This window comes from Zosterops lateralis (assembly GCF_965231275.1).
Source record: "Zosterops lateralis genome assembly, chromosome: 2".
Taxonomy (NCBI): Eukaryota; Metazoa; Chordata; class Aves; order Passeriformes; family Zosteropidae; genus Zosterops; species Zosterops lateralis.
The window spans coordinates 65455346-65469295 of NC_139763.1; the positions used below are offsets into that span (position 1 = coordinate 65455346).

Here is a 13950-nt window from a genome sequence, read left to right on the forward strand (position 1 = left end):
ATGCGAATGCGGAGCTTACCTCAATATGATGCACAGAGCACATAGGAATGGGAAGCATTATGAAGTCAGAGATGTGAAAGGTCATATAAGAAATGTCCATATTTAGTTCTATTTTTCTTACAGTATAATAGATAAAAAGAATTTGACAATTCTATTTTGCATACAATTTACAGGTCCTGCAGTGAAGAAGAGTATTTGAAGGAAGCTGGAAACAATATATTACTGCTCAGCTATGCCATCCCTGTGAAAATGTTTACAGACCTTTATATAGATGCCCCTATAGACAATCAGGTGAGTGGAACTTGGCTCTGCCAGGCACTCCACTGCACAAAGGATACCCCAAAAGAAATCCACCACCACCTTACAATCGTCACTAGTTCTCTGCTATGAAATTATTCATTGTTTTTCTCCAGTATTTTGATGTCTTTTTGTGCTAAAGGTGGACTACAAAATCCAACTGATAGGCAGGAGCACAGGAAAATGTTCTGTGTCTTTAAGTCAATTAGAGCTGGATTTTTTAATGATTAATTTTCTTAGAGGTTAATATTATAGAATCCTTTCACCAGACCAAATCAATCTATTTCCAGAGCTAACAGCTTTTTAAAAAGCTCAGGCAATGTTGACATCATCTGGAATTTGGAAATATAAATTATTTGGCCAAAGGTCACCCTGACAGCAACATGCAGTGCAACCTGTCTGTGTCCCTTGAAGGTCCAGAAGAATGTACAGTTCTGAAGTTTTAGGTTAGCTCATGCTATCTCACTTGAGGATTTATTGTTGTGCCTCACAGTCAGCAGTAGTGGCTCTAATATATGTGATGCTGAATCAGCCACCTGGCTGAGGAGCCATAAAACTTCTGTTTGTTATAACTCACTGAAAAGATAACACTAGCAGTACAGTGTGCACTTTAATACATACCAAAGCCATGAAATCTTCCTGTTCATCTCCTGCTAAAAAAACCCAACCATTGATTTCAAGGGAAATACTGTATCAGCAAAACTAATAGGGTTTAGTCTAAATTTATTTGATTCTAGAACACTACAGAATAAAGGACTTTTCTAAGGAAGTGGTTGTCTGAACTATGTGGCCACATCCCTGGCAAGGTCAATTACATTGGTCATGGCACTGCCACTCACTTCAGTGAGGGCCCAAATTTCATCTAAGAAAAAAACCAGAAACAAATTGTTTAGATCATGGAGCTATGCAAACAAATATCTGCTTGTGGCTGACAAACTGAATCAGCTTAGTGACACCACATCTCTCTGGCTGAAGTATAAAGCTTATCTTCCTTTGCATATGCTCACTAGCATGATGATCAGATCTCTAATATAGACAATTACTCTTACCATTATAATAACAATATAACAACAAAGAGGAATATTTTTGCCAAAAAAAAAAAAAAAAAAAAAAAAAAATAGAAGCAGAACACATCATAACTCATGATAATCATGTATTCCAGACCTGCTGACCTATCTCTTCAAGCAATGACTGTCCACGTCCTGCTGGCAAAAAGTCTCTGGAAGGCTCTGGAAGGTGTTCTGTTTTATAGGTGAAATAAAAATAACCCAAACAACTGAACAAAAATTACAACTATTCACCATCAGACAAAGAAACAATACCCTTCATTATGTCTTGATCTCAGCTGAGGTTAATGTCTAGCGAAGAAAATCTACAGAATGATACTTAAATTACTGGGCAGTGCCCTCAGATCAGCTGATCAATGAGAGGCCCTCTATGAGATCACAACAGGGTCATGACGTGGATCGTGACGAGCCAAAGGTAGATCTAATAAATTGCAAGAATGAAAGCATTAGAAAAATACCTTTTGAGTCAGTACATTAGCAACACAAGTTTTGACATAGACCATAACTGCTTCAAACCTTGACTCCAACTGCTGTGTTTTAATCCAGACCTGTGGGTCAAATGTCCATGTCTTATGGATCTCTGTGAAGTCTCTTCGTTTTTTCCTTTGACTTTTCTTGTGAACAGGCTCTTCTTGTGATCCTTTAGTGGAAACTCAGGCATTTCCTTAAGTCCCCCCAGTTAGTGATCAACTATGGATGTTCTTCACTTCATTTTTGTTATTCCCAGATCCCAACCACTATGGTCACTTGGTTTTTACAGTTCAGGTTACTGAAGATGTGTGGTATGTAACATGTATTTCTGTCATTGAGGATTCATACAGGACTCCAAGATAGTATAGCTCCACTTGGTAGGACAAGGGATGCATAAATGTAGAATGAAGTGCATTTTTGCCTCCTTCTTTTACCCCTCCTTTTTTTATTGCATCAACTGGCTTGTCTGCGTTTTGAAGCCTATTTGAATTTCCCAAAGCTCCTTTTAAACTCCTATTACACAGCTTCTGCCCTCTTGCCCTTTTTGTGTCTACACAAACATACTTCTGCCACACAGGCAGGGTAGTATGACAGGCTTCTCTCAGCTCCAGGCAATTTCTTTACCATAGTCACTATGCCAAGTACAGTCCTTAATGATAGTAACTGTTCTGTTGGATCTGATTGCTCTTGATTGGGATGTAGTTGCATAAGAGGATAGAATTCTCACCCTGCTAGCCCTGCAAATCCTGCACAAATATTTGTAGCGGCACAGAACGGACAAGATTATATGGTCATGGACATCTAGAAACTCCCATGGCATGTAGAAACTCCCTTTTAAATGGCAGCTAACAATTTTGTCAGGCAAAAGTGTATCTGGAGCCATGAGAACACACAGAGCTCTTGAGGGGAAAAACAGTAGTAGAGCATGAGGCAAAAATTGAGGCAAAAAAATGAGGCAAAACCAGCTTCACCACAGAAGCCATTGTCTTGTGAAAGAGCACTTTAGGGATGCTGCTAGTAAAAGTTGCAAAAAGCATGTTGATGATCATGGCAATTTTCATAGCAGTAATAAAACATCAACCTAATTTTACAGGTATGGGTGTCATAAATAGCTTTTCCTAGTGCTCATAACAATTCTGTTTGGGTGAATTTAATGGAACTTTATTGCTACTTCAGGAGAAATAAAAGTTTCCAAAATGCCAGAAGTTGCACTCTGAGACATCTGTCAGAAGCGTGGCCAAACAGCTTCTCAGCAACTCCAGCGTGAATCTACCTGGTACATTTGGATTTGATTCTTTCTATAAAGTCAACTCAGGAGTGTCTTCTGGGCTTGCTTCAACCATTCATCTTTGTGTGTCAGCTCACACAGCGCTTCCAAAGCCCTGGCAAGATGCCATCACCCTCAGAGATGCTGGAGAGCTGCTGTGGATAAAAATAACTTGTTACTTAATGGTTGACACTGGTTGCAGTCACCGCAGTTGACTGCAAATTGCAAACAATTTCTATGCAAAGATCTACTCACCTCCAGATGAAATACATTTAAACCTTCAGTTTCTTGCTAAAATTACCTGGCATCCCTTTCTGGTGGTCATTTCTGCTTTCATGGCATTATTACAGGACTAGCATCCCCATGACTGATGCACTGGAAGCGAATAATTGTGTCCCCAAGGGCAGGCAAGTGTTGTTTCTAAACTTTGGTATTTGTGGCTCATATTTATCCATTTGCAGTCTGAAAGAGTGGGGATGGAGTGAGCCTCTGCTAAAAACTGGCAGCCTGATGGTGACCTATTGTTTCCTGGGATCACCAGTGGGCTGCAGGACATCAGGGGGGGCCATGGTGATGGCCTGAGTAGTACTGGTGTCGGTCTGTAGTTACTCTGGAAGGAAAAAGCATTGTGTGCTCTCTGCTTAGATTAGAATTTTGACAAAGCAGGAGTTCTGTGTTGCCATCTACTGCAGCTGACTAGGTTGGTGAGGCTGGGTGTACAGAAAGGTGTCAACAGCTTTGTGAAGTATTCACATTCCCTGGCAGAAGCTCAAGGACCATTTCCAGCAACCTCCAATTAATTACAAGAGATTATCGAGTTCCCCAGAATAGACCCCATGTTTCCTTTTGCATGCAAACTAGCAACAACTTTCTTGTCCATGCAGGTAAAGCTCACTTCAGAGTATCATCAGTCTGAATATACATCGCCCATCACTGTCAACTTTCTTTAAACAATGCCATCTTAAAATATTGTTGTGCATGCACAGCACATGCCACTCAAAAAGAAAATGTCATGTTGAGTGAGCTGCCCGTCTAGAGGTTTTAAAAGGATGTTTTTACATTAATTTTGATGATTAGAAGCTTCCTTCTGCTTCTGCCCCATATATGTCCTTTTATGTGATAAATTCTAGAGTACTAATAATTTAGCCACAGTAATATCTCAAAGAAAAACATCAGGTGCTTTAAGCAGATTACAGTGCTAACTGGCAAAATTATCATATTTGTGCCTCGCTGAAGAAAGCTTATGACAAGAAATACCCATGCTGGCCTGGAGCTAGACTTTCACTGGTCAAAAAGCAGATTATTTTGCTGTGGTGTAGTTGCTGATCCATTGCTGATCTAGGGAGCTTTTAATATTATGTGGCCCGAATCTATTCTTGCTCTCTTCAACTTGAATATCAGAGCACTTGAAGACACAATTAAGAACTTTCAGAGAGACACATCTCAACAATTTCTAACACCTAAGAGTCAGAGGAAAAAATCCATAGGTAGCTGTCCTATCAGAACATGGAAAGAAAGGCACTTTCAGAAGGCAATTAACCCTCAGATTCCTACCCAGTCCTCTCCTCTGACTGTATAGAAAACTTGTGTGCTGGATTGTTGAGTAGACAATTTTTTTACCCCTATTTGTCAGACAGTGACTTTTGACTTCTCTGCAAATAATTCTAAGAGTATGTCTCAGCTTCAGTACTGTGGAAATGAAATATTGTGTTTGAATTCTGGTGTAACCCCAGATTCTCCTTATACACGTAGGGAAAGGAGTAAAAAACCCAGGAGGTTTGATTTTACACTAAGAAAATAAAATGTCTTGTTTTCATAGCAAAATGGTCTAGTTGGTGCCTGTAGGTGTATGACATATACAGATGTATATTGTTTTGGATGACATATCATGGACTTGCCAGTTAAAACGGTAGAGCTGCCCAAGGGCTAGTTTAAATTTTGCACCCAGAAAAATCAGAAAAAATGTTTACATTTTCATTCATAAATCAATGCTGCAGTCTAGTTCATACCTGCTTCTTCTTTTCCCTCTTCTCCTGTGCCTCTTCTCTTCATTAATTTTATCACCTTCACTCCATCTTCCCATGCAAATCCCTTCTCAGAAGTATGTGTTTCACTCTATCACAGATATGCCCACTTGGAATGCATTATTCACTTTCTCAGATACCAATATTTATCTAAATTTCTTTTAGTGTGATGGGATTTGACAAAATTTTTACCATCAGTACTGGCAATATGCCTGCTACTACCACGAGGATACTGGCTTATGTCTGATTAATTCATAGTTGTTTTACAAGAGACTTGAGTGTGAGCAGGAATGCTCGCATATGCTCAAATATGTTGAGCTCCATTCTCCAAAGTGTCAGGCACTGTCTTGAGGATATACCTAAGTTCTGGGTGATTCATGGACAGAGTTTCTGTGTTTTACGAGGTTGAGCCAAAGTTCCTTTATTTTTTTCAGTCACTGAAGTTAACAGAAGCCCTCATGAATGGGTATTGCAGTATAAATTAACTTCAATTGAAGAAACAAGATGGTTGCAAAGAAAGAAGAAAGTAAATTCTTACTGCATCAATAAGAGAGGAAGGATTCATTGCCTTTGAGAATTTGAAGGAAGAGGATAAGAATTAATTCCCTTTTTGTCACTGCCTCAGCCCCATTCTACCTCATTTTTCTCCAAATGTCTAAGGACTCAAGCAATGGGCAGTTCTTTAATATGCAGAGCTAGCACAGAGTCCTCTCTACTCAAACATGAAAATGGCTTAGCAAATATCTAGTTTCTCTAAGGCCAGCTTATGGTGTATACTTGAGTAAAGAATTTTTTCCTTAAAAAAAAATCCTTGTTTTAATGGGTAATTTCCCTTGAAAATGGTAAACTGCAAATTAAATGGCAAAAAGCAATTAATTATTGAAATTATAATATCCTTGTAAAGGTTAAGAGGTAATATAAATGAAGTTCCTGTGAGCACATTAATGGAATTACTATCTTCCCCCTTATAAGTGGTAACTGTAACGACCTTGCTAATTAGCTTTTTCATCAGGAAAAAGAATATTGAAATATGTAGTTATATTGGAAAAGCGCAATCTATGAGTAGGTTATTTTGTTACAATATAATATTGAGAGCGTTCTCTTGATATTACATTGTAACAAAATACAATATAATATCCTATTCTATACAGGCTGAACCTTCCCAGAGAGGGTTAAGATGCCTTTCCCAGAGCATGTATGGGAGATGAGGGAATCCCCCATAAACCAAGAGAAGATGATTAGTGATCTGCTGTGGCAATTAGACATGCCCAAGGCTATGGGTCCTGATGTTCCACCCCAGACTAGTCAGGGAACTTGTGAAAAGGACTTGCCAAACCACTCTCAATCACCCAGCAGTCCTGTTTAATTGTAGAAGTTCCAGCTGACTGAAAATTAGCCAATATTACACCCATCTACAAGAAGGGTTGAAAGGATGATCTGGGGAACTACAGGCCTGACCTTGGCACTGGGCAAGGTTATGGAAGAGATCTCCTGCATGCCATTGCATAGCTCATGCAGGAAAACCAGGCAATCAAGCCCAGCCTATGTGGATTTACAAAAGGCAGGTCCTGCCTGACCAGCCTGGTCTCCTATATCTATACCTACATAGGTATTATAGAGATATGTATATAATCCACATATGTTTATTATAAATACACAAATATCTAATAAGTGAATACCCATGTAGGTATATGAATGCTATATACATACTGGATTTACTAATGAGAGCTGTTAAAAAGGGAGCTTGGTTCTTCCCCCACTGAGAACGTGTTCTGGACATTGATACACCTGACAGTGAGTTCTGTTTGGGTTTCAGCTGATAAGAGCTGGCATTACAATTCTTCTCTGAATGAATATCTGTGAGATTTCAGAAGTTCCAGTTTCATGGAGTCCCTGAGTTCTGTACAACTCTCAGGGTGTGATGGACGGGAGGAAATTATGTTCCACTTGGAAAATGAATTGGCCATTGTCCCCAACTAGAGGATTTTCAGCTTTCCTTTCTAAAAACCTCAGAAATCATTAGCCATATCCCTGGGAATGTGATCTAATAGGGTGATCTAGATGCAAGTGATTGCTGAACTCACGGGGAGAGGCAGCTCTGCTCCAGTTCTGTGGAAAAAGACTGGGGGAGGAACAGGATGCTGCCTTGAGCCCCCTTCTCAGATACACCCAGTTTAACCAAACCGTGCCACTAAAAGTCACCTTTGGGTTTTGCAAAGGCACCTTAGTTTCGGGTTTTTAATCTGGTTTTTTCCTGACCCAAGATTCCAAGGCTGGCTGGTGGTTCATGTGGGCACAAAAGGAGTGATTTTCCCTCTTGACCTCTGAAGGATTCAGGGTCTGCTGTCTGACCCTGTGTCTCTGTGTTCTGTGCTGAGCTCGGTGCTCGGTGTTCGGCGCGAGAATGAAGGGAGTCTCAAGGTCTTGGTTTTCTGGTTTCTCGCGTTGTTTATTAGTTCTTATCTTACAATTCTCTGTGTCCAGCCAAGGTGTTTACAGCAGCCCGGACACGAGTTGACTCCCCCCCCCCGTGATGGGAGGTCGCTACCTCTTATACAGATAACTACGTACCCATTGTTTACAATTCTGTGCCAATGTCTATCACCTGTACTAACAGGGTCATTTCTACTCTGACCCAATCCACTGAAACTACTTTGTGCCCACGTCCCTGCAGAAGATGGATGCCAAGGGAGAAGAAGAAGAACCCAGGGCACCGCCCTAAAACCACCATCTTGTCCCTTTGCATCTACATTCTAAAAACCCAAAACTACAAAATCTTCTGCACAGTGATAACTACACTACTCTCAGTAACACCTTTGTGACTTGCAATTCTTCTCTCTGTTAGATGTTTTTCACATGGATCAAAATCAAAGGCTGTGTCTTCCTGGGCTCTGTGCCAGGCAAACCCCCCTGCACAGAGCCCAGACCCTCTTTTTCGGGTCCCAGGCCTCTCTGCCGAGGCCTGTGACTTCCCAGGGTGCTCCGGCCGCCCACCGAGTGTCACTGTCGAGCAGCGCAGAGCAGCGCCCGCCGCCCCGGTACCCCATCGCCGGGGCAGCCTGCGCGGAAACTGCGGCCAGGATCCTGCTGAAAGCTGATCCCAGACTGACGCTTTAAAGGGAAAAGAAAAAATCTTCTTGCTGTTGCACATGTCGTTAAACAAATCCGTGTCTTCAAACGCTCCCGCTTGTACGGGACCTGCTCTTTGTGCGTTCCCTGCATCTTTCTTAAACAGCATCTGGAGAAGATGGACAGATGTCCCACTCATAAGTGAGATGACACTATTAAATTATTTGTATTGTGTCTACATGCACAGAAAGCAGGCTGCCAGTAGATGAGCATTTCTTACTGGGAAATCACTTGTTCATCATCCAGATGTTGCTTGTTTTTAAGAGTCCAATTAAGAATAGCGGAAATTTAGGATTGAAACCAGACACATGTTTTTTCCTGGGTTTATGCATGGCTAAGACAATTCCCTGGTAAAGGAGGACGGGTCTGGCACCTGTAATCTCAGAGCTCAGTCACTTTGGCAGTGTTTGCAAGGGCAGAACAGGCATTCCTCCCTTCAGCTGTGGGGCTGGTGCAGAATAAACCTCCTTGGCCTCCCCCACAGCCACCAGGATTGTCAACAACAGGACACAAAAGAGAAAATCAAATGCTGTAGCTACTCTTTTAGAGCCTTGCAAACTGTAGACCCTGGTGGCTTTTACATAATAGATGATAAGTAATAACTTAATAAAGATGAAACATCATATGGAGGGTTTATGGCAAATAATAAAATTTGTTTTCCTCTTTTGCTTTACACTGACATGTTATTTTTATGTACACTAGAGATTAAAAACCTGATGTTAGCAACAACAGCATTGTGTCTAGTAAGACAGCTGTCCTTCAGAAATATGGCAAGTTTTGGTCATGAATTGTTAGTAAGAGACTTCACAAAACTTACCTCCATGAGAGCCACCAGAAAAATATGTATTAATGATAGGATAGCATTGGAATAGAAATGGAGAGAGGATCTTTTGGTTAGAGCTAAGTTTATAGGCCAAGATTCAGGTCTGGATGTGACAGCTCAAAACCCAAGGTGTCTGGTTCCACTCACAGTAGAAAACACGCAATTTTTTTGACTTGGAAGGACACCATATGGATGGACAGGATCTGGTCCTTGCATTTGTTTTCTTACCTTCCTCTGAGAAATTTGCAGGGGTTAGGGTTGGGGTTCTCTTTTTCTATCTATTTTTTCCCTAGCTGCTGCAAGACTGGATCTTCAAGTCATGGTTTTTAATGACTGTATTTGAATGATTGGCTTGACTTTCTGTTGCTCCCAGTACATAGCCTCAAGTCTATTGTTGTACATATACCTTCCTTTTTGATTTAAAATCGAGTACAGACATGACTTGAAGATCCAGTTTTGTGAGATGCTCGGAACCATGTTGGTGTGACCTGCAGACCACACAACTGAAAACAGATGGTGGCCTGAAAGATAAAACTCTCTCGGTGCTTTTTCTGGTCAAAGATTGAAGATATGAGATGGAGGTTTGGTAGCTGCTTCATTTCCCTTGGGGTTCAGGAACATACATAGGGCATTTTATATTGTCTTACAGGTCATACTGTAGTGAAGAAGTCTGTGGTTGAGCCTGTGATGTGTATATTAGCCAGGATTGATTTAGGTACAGTGACAGGATTTTCTGTCTTTATTCTGCTGTGCTGATTAGCTCCATCAAGTCTGTAGTGCCCCAGCTGTAACAGCAGCTTGGTCAATGGATTGAGGAGAAGCAAAATGGTAAAATCTATAAGCATATTTTTCCATCTCCCTGCCAGGGTAGTTTTCTCTCAATGTATTCATGGGTATTTGATTCAGTCTGACTTCAGTGGTTGCAGCAGAGGGTAATCTGCGGCTCAGGTTCCTTTGGCCAACTATGAAGATTTCTCACAAGTGGATTCTTGTAAAATTCAAAACACCAGGACCCATTTTAAAATCGGCTGCTATTTCAGTATAGACGAGACCCTGGGGACCATGTGTTTTGTTATTGCTGTATTCTGAGGAGGTGTCTGCTTTTGTGGTTGCAAGAAAGATTGTGAATCCTAAAGCACAATCTAACAACTCCCCTTTTTCTTCAAACAGGTTAGACTGGGATAGAAATATTTAGGTTAACTTTCAAGTAAAATGCTTCCAAGCACAATGGTCCTGAAAGGAGAATCAAATGTTGATACAGTTCAAACATTAGGAAAAAATGGGATGAGAATTTGGATGTTACCTTATATACAATATTGTGTTTAATTTGTTCTTAATCAAAACAAATTTCCTTGGACAGAAAATGGGTTGTGAAATAAAGTTTATTTCCCTCCAAGAGACTAAGTCGTGCAGCCAGCTTGTGGGGACATTCAGAGACAGTTGGCAATATGAGATGCTTCAGGAGAGATACAGAATTCAATGTACAGTTTCTGTGAGGGAAAGCAGAATGGCAGCAGCTCAGGGAGTGAATGTACAGGCCATATAAGGCAAATAAATGAACTGCTGTAGAGATGCCATTAGCAAAGCAAACACTGACTTGGGGACCTTGGCATATACCATGGAAGAGATAAATTGCATGAATAAATGCATGCTTGTTTGCTTCTCCCTAGGCTTCCAATGCCAATTTTAACTGAGAAACAGTTTCCATGTGTGAAACAGAAGTTTTTCCACAGTCATTTTAATGCCAGGCAATTTCTACCCATGTCTGATCCCAACACATGCCTAATTTAGACATATTTATCACAGTTTCATTATAACCCAGGCCTTTGGCTAAGAAAAGAACGACAGACCTCAGTCTTATTTAATAACAATACTCAATTCTCCTCTTTCTTTACACCAAGAGCAGAGTTCAAATGACACAACATTACCTTAGTACCGCTGTCATTTCAGGCACTGGTGAAATGAATAACAGGGGGAAAAAACACCACACTGAGCCAAGTGAAGGCAGTAAACAAAAAGTGTCTACACTCTCCAAAAATGCACAGCTCCTTGCAGAAGTGGAGACCTGAGAGTTCGTGCCTGCTTGGGGGTGGAGGCACAGCACCAGGCAGAAAGGTGATTTGAGGGGAGGATGCTGGAATGGTATGCTGTGGAGCAGGCTCCAGCTCTTAGCTTTGGGAAAGTCATACCAGCTCCCTTTCTGTCAGACACCCCGTGGGCACATCCACTTTCATGTTTTGGTGTGGATCAAGGGTGTGCTTTTGAAGTGGATCTCTAGTTCATCCTCACTTACCACGTTTTATTTTACCCAGCAGAGGTGAGAACACAGAGTGGGTTCAGATAGCAATATAGCAGAAGACAGGTGCCAGGAGTGTATCAGATGAGTACTAAGTTCTCATGGGGCCCTCAGTTCACAGACCCAGCCTGGAGTGAAACTGAAGGAAAAACTATTGAAAAGTGTGAACATCCTTTAGGCCCTCAACACCATGAGATCCAATGCCAGATTGATAATATATAACTTGCTAATCTAGATGTATACTAGGTGGATGTAGGGGTAGTTAGCTGTGGGTATGGCTGCTTTGGGGTTATGCCTCCACTGTCTTCCTTGTGGAGTATTTTATTGCATGTATTCTAGCATTCAGCCTGTATTTAACCCACTTCTTTGATTTTTTGAAGCACGCTTCCTTAAATACACTTGAAACGTTAGGGTGGAAAACTTGAACATGCTAGATACTTTCCAATCCATTTCTTATCCCTTGAGAAAATATGCATTTTCAGTAATGTTCTGATTTTAAGACTTGCATTATGGGGGGAAAAAAATGAAAGTCTAATTTTAAAAATACAATAAAGCAGCTTTGTAATTTAATTCTGAAAATAGCTGCTGTTACTATTAAATGGTGTAAATGCAGACTGAGTGCAATAAACCTCACTCCCATTTAGCATTAATAATATTAATGAATGGTGTTTAAATTACACTCCAGGACTGTAAAAGAAACATTACCAAAGAGATTCTGCATGTCTGGTGCTGACATAATTTAAACCTGTCATAAAATCGTCTTATATCTGAGAAATATATTCATGTTTCTGGGCGTAGAGGAAAAACCAGAATGGGAAATGTCTTTTTGTCTCTGTGCAGAAGGCAACCCCTCCTTAAAACTTTCCCACTTAAGACACTGGGACAGGGCTAAAGCTCCTGTCTCTCCGCTTGACCAAACCCATTCGGGACGAGCTGCTTGGCACTGTGATCACATTTACTTTCGCTGTGCACCAACTTGGGAACTGTTGCCATCAAACTGCTGGATCAGCAGCTCGCACGCAGAGACAGACCTAGCTCTTATCGCACGCACACCATCGGGAGATTAGCCCGTATTTTCCCATGTAAGGACTGCAGCCTTCCCCCTTTCCCTCCGATACTCCTTCTCCGCTGTCTTTCCCCCCTTCTCCTCTCCGTGCCCGGCTTCACCGCCCCTCGCACTGAGCCGCCCCCCGGCAGCCCCTCACCGCCCCGGCCCCACCGCCCCGCCCCGCCCCGTGAGGGCTCCGGGAGGCGCCCCCGCTCCCCGCCCGGCCCCTCGCCCCCGGCCCGGCCCCGGCACTGCGCCCAGCGCGGCGGGTCCCGCCCGGGGAGGCGGCGGCGGCCGAGGGGGAGGAGAGGCGGCGGAGCGCGCTGCCTCCCGAGGAATCAAACCGGCGGAGGAAAGGACGGGCCGGGCTGGGGAGGGTCCCGCTCCCGGTCCCGCCCGCCTGGAGCACCCCGTCGCCTCCGGTGGAGCGGCTTGGGGCGGCCGCGGGCTCCGCTCCATGTGCTCCCGGCAGCCGCGGCGGGCGGGCTCCGCTCCCGGCGTGTCCGTAAGTAGCCCCTTCGCTCCCCGGCACCGCGCTGCCCCTCTCCTGGCAGTCCTGGACCCCTCGCCCTCCTGCTCCTTCCAGACACCGGTTCTCCCTGCCCGGCCGAACCCCCTGCCTCCCGCCGACCCCCCGCACCCCCTTCCTCTCTCGAGCCCCTGCCCTCCCTCGCTCCCGATATTGCATCCCCTGCACGACTCCGGATCCCCGAGCCTTCAGAACGTCCTTTTCCTCCCTGACCCCTCCCCACCCTGCACGGCCACATCCCCTGCATCCCCGGCCCCTCTTTCCCTCCTGCCTTCCCTTTCCCCGCTCTGACACCCAGCCTGGCCGCATCCCTTGCCCGTTGCACCGGACCCCCCTCTAGACTCCCCTCCCTGCTCGGATTCCCAGCACTCTCATCCTCCTGTCTTCCCGAATCATTCTTCTCCCGGCCCCCCGTCCTTCCCTTATCTCCCTGCCACCCCGGACCGCTCTCCCTTCCCGGCCCCGCAGTTTTCCGCCTTTCCGTCCGCTCGGCCACTCGGATTCCCCGCACTCTCGGCACCTCTGCCTTTCCAGCCCGTCCCCGCCCGCATTCTCCTTTCCCTCTCATTCTGCTCCTCTCACACTCCCTGTCCCCACAATCCCTTGTCCTCCCGTGTCTCCTGCCCCTCTGGGATCCCCTGCCCCTCCCGTGTCCCCTACAGCCCATCCCGCCCCTCCCGGCCACCCCTCCACCCTCCCGGCTTCCCTGGCGCTGCGCCCGCTCGCCCGCAGTTTTCCCCTGGCATCACCCCGGCGAGTTTTGGTTCCCGGCCGCCGCCTTCCCTCGGGGGAAGCCGTATCTCTCCGCCGCCCCCTCCTACCCCTGGAGGGCGGGGAGCGGGGTTTCGGAGCCGGAGGGCCGAGTCCGCCTCCCGGGAGAGAGCCCAGGCTGTGAGCTGACAGGCTCCCGGGAGCCAAAGCCCCGCTGGAGCCGCGGGATTTGCAGGGTCCTACCCCTGGTACCTCCATGGTGTCCTCTATTTCCAGCCGTACCTTCCC

The 13950-nt window shown here is 44.3% G+C and overlaps 1 protein-coding gene across 2 annotated transcripts in view; it reads left to right on the forward strand.

Moving 5' to 3' along the window:
• The first annotated feature begins 12347 nt into the window (after positions 1 to 12347).
• LHFPL6 (LHFPL tetraspan subfamily member 6) overlaps positions 12348 to 13950 on the forward strand; it is a 135691-nt gene continuing 134088 nt past the window's right edge. The window contains exon 1 of one of the 2 annotated variants that reach the window (XM_083854725.1): positions 12348 to 12456. The gene's annotated coding sequence lies outside the window, so the exon portion shown is untranslated. Of the gene's footprint in view, positions 12457 to 12780; positions 12928 to 13950 lie in introns of those variants that run through there. The other variant, XM_083854724.1, reaches the window with a different exon arrangement.